Here is a 3,332-nt window from a genome sequence, read left to right on the forward strand (position 1 = left end):
TAGAGGCAAAATGGAAGTGGAGATAACTATTAGAATAACCATCTGAGCTCTGATAGGTGGAGGGGAGGGAGGGGGAAACACTGACTTAAGTTTTAAGTGGCTTCAGAACAAGATAGACAGGCATTAATGCAGAGTGGTAGAGGAAAGCTGAGCTGGTTTTACTCAAATGTTCATCCCCCGCCCCCATGCATCAGGACAGAACGCAGTCAGGATAGGATATGTCATTCTATCATCTCATTATCTTGAAGACAAAACCTAAATATCAATCCACAATGTCTGCAATCTAAGATGGGAGCTAACTGGATTCAGGTTTCAGAGATCATTACAAAGACTGATCCCTCAGGTCAGAAATTCTGTACATTGGAATCAGACCAGGCCAATTCTAAAAACCTTAGGATGAGGCCAGTCCCCCTGTCCTGCCCCCACAGTGAGCAGTCCTGTTCTCTGAGAAGCTCTGGGAACCAATGAGATTAAAGATGGCAGGAAAAAGAAACACTGCCTTATTTTGTTCTCATTGACACTCTTATCTTACATTCTTTTCAAAGATGTTAAGTGTTCTGAAATATTTTACAACATTCGAGATGTCCAGAGTACACTGAAACTTAAAAAATAAATCACAGGCATGACTAAGAATTAAATTTTCCATATCATAAATTTCTTAGTAATCTGTCCCCAGGTAGCTGGCCTGTCACTCTGTGTAAGTCCTATGATTTACCCTCACTTTCTCAACTCCACCTCTGCCACAGATAGCAATCAGCTCTTGAAGATAGATCTGCTCCTCAACTATTGATGCTTAGATGCATTCTGGTGCACAGATCAACTTAGAAAGTTCTCAAAACAATGTCTCAGAAGAGTGAAGTTCAACTTTGCCTGGCCATTGCTTTCAAAGCATGGTTGCTTAACAAAGCTCACTGGAAGACATTCCTTATGTCTTTGTTATGACTTCCTGCTGGCTCAAACATGTGAATTCTCTTGTGCTAACTTCTATTGAAGGATCTTAAACTTAAGAACTCTCTGTCTCCTGAAGGTCATCCAGTGACAGTGAGCATCCCAGTGGTCTAGTTACATACAGATCAAATCATTTCAAAAATTAGAATGCCAAATTATTGTACAGTATTTCCATTATATGAATATAGGCATTCCTACAAGATGGTGGTCGGCAGCAAGAAGAATAGCTAGTGACTCTTCTTGGGTTTTATGGGGGATTACATCATCACTTTCTCTTCTTCACTTAGTTATCTCAGATAACTAAGGCAGGAGAGCAATAGTCTGTCCTCTACACAGTGTTCCAGCAGAACCACAGACATGCAGATCACACCCTAACCCCATATCATTTCCCAGTGTAGATGGATCTCAGTGTAGATCAATAAGCCTACCCTAGACCATTTCTGGACCCCAGTGTAGATCAATAAGCCTATAATATTAAGAGCAGGCTCCAGGATTTTATATTTTAAGCCAAAGCTTCAGGTAATATTTTTAGGCAAACTCAAGTTTGGAGAGTCGTGAGGTCTGTTGGGAAGGGCTAGAATTGCATGACTCAGTGCTTCATTTTATTTTATTTTTCCATGAGAGTACCCAGTGTGTGTGTGTGTGTGTGAATGCCCAGAAGCCTGGGGAGGATATTAGGTGTCTTTCTCCATTGCTTGCCCCATGATTGCCTTGAGACAGGAGTCTCTCACTGAACTTGCTTGCTGGGTTTTAGACTGTGGGTGGGGGTGGTCAGTGGGCTCCTGACATCTTCCTGTCTCTGCCTCAGATGCCAAGATGAGAGACATATGCAACACATGTCCAACTTTTTGTGGGGGCTTTAGGGGATAGAACTAAGGACCTCATATTTACTCAGCAAGCACTTTTGCCAACTGAGCTGTCTTTCTAACCCCTCCATTAAGCACTTTATAAATTGGAAAAGAACAGTTTTGTGTGTATCCTACATCCTATCACTCACCATGACAACTTGCAAAATTCTTTGGCTGTGAGCCTTCTGTCTTCAGGAGTAAGTTTTGGTGCTGGTGTCACAGTATGATGAAATGTGGAAGTAGGTTTCTACCTACTGTCTGCTATCTGTTGTCAGTCTCTGTGCTGTCTGTGTGTCTGTCTGTCTGTCTGTTGTCTGCTGTCGTTCTTTTATCTGCCTGCTGTCTGTTCTGCAGTGGAGCAGGAGCTCTTCTGTCACATTGGCAAGACTTTACTTCCCTTTTGTGGGTCTAGGACTGAGAGAATGAAGACAATGCTGGCTTGGGCTGGTCATCTCCCTTTTGTTCTTTCTTTTCTGCGTCTGAAAGTAAGAGGAAATAGGATCATGAATCATGCATTAATCAGAGTTCTCTAAAGGAAAAGAATTAATAAAGTGTGTGTATGTGTGTGCATATTACACATATGTACATAATATATATACTGTAAATATATTAAATATATACATATATATCACATATATCTATATCAAGAGGGAATTTATTAGGTTGGCTTTGTATGATTAGGGCTGGTGGCAGTGCCAGCAGGAGGGTAGCCCTGGATGAATGTACATACAAGCAAGGTGTTAAAGCAGACAGGAAATCAGCATGTTCTCCCTCAATTAACTCATCCTGAAAACTCCCTCATAGAACTCCTCAGAGACATCTCTTAGTAGATTCCAGATCCAATCAAATGGACAATCAAGATCAGCCATCACAGGACTGGAGAGATAAATGGCTCAGTACTTAAAATTTTTGTCATGCAACCAGGAGGACCTTTGTTTAGATTCCTCAAATCAACTAAAAAGTCAGGTGTAGCAGTGCCTATAACCCCATTGTGGCCCTGTGAGATCTGGAGATAGGTGGCTTAGGGGTAGAGACAGGCAAATTCTTGAAGCTCATTGGCCAGTCAGCCTAGCCAAACTGATGAGCTTTAAATCAATGAGAGACTCTGTTTCAAGCACTAAAGGTGGAGAACAGTCAACAAAGAGACCCAGTGTCAACATTGGACCTACCACATAAACACACTCCACAAAAAACACGCACACTAACAAGTACATAGAATACACATACCACCACCATGACAAATCTATTCAGGCTTTGAAATTCAAAGGTTTATGTAACACTGTCTTACAGAATTATAGAATGTAACCGCTAGAAGACAGCTTAGAGGTCATATTGTCAGGTAACATCCCAGAAGATGGTTCAATATAGACAAAATAAGAAAAGCTTACTGACCCTAGAAAACATCATTATGCTTCTACACATCTATCTTTCTTTCAGTAGATTCCACCTACCGGATCAAACCAAATGGTGACAGTGTGCTTGGAAATGGCTTTTCTGCTGTCACATTGCAATGGCAGGAAATTCTCCTAGAACAGT

Source organism: Grammomys surdaster, unplaced genomic scaffold (assembly GCF_004785775.1).
Source record: "Grammomys surdaster isolate TR1022 unplaced genomic scaffold, NIH_TR_1.0 206, whole genome shotgun sequence".
Lineage (NCBI taxonomy): Eukaryota > Metazoa > Chordata > Mammalia > Rodentia > Muridae > Grammomys > Grammomys surdaster.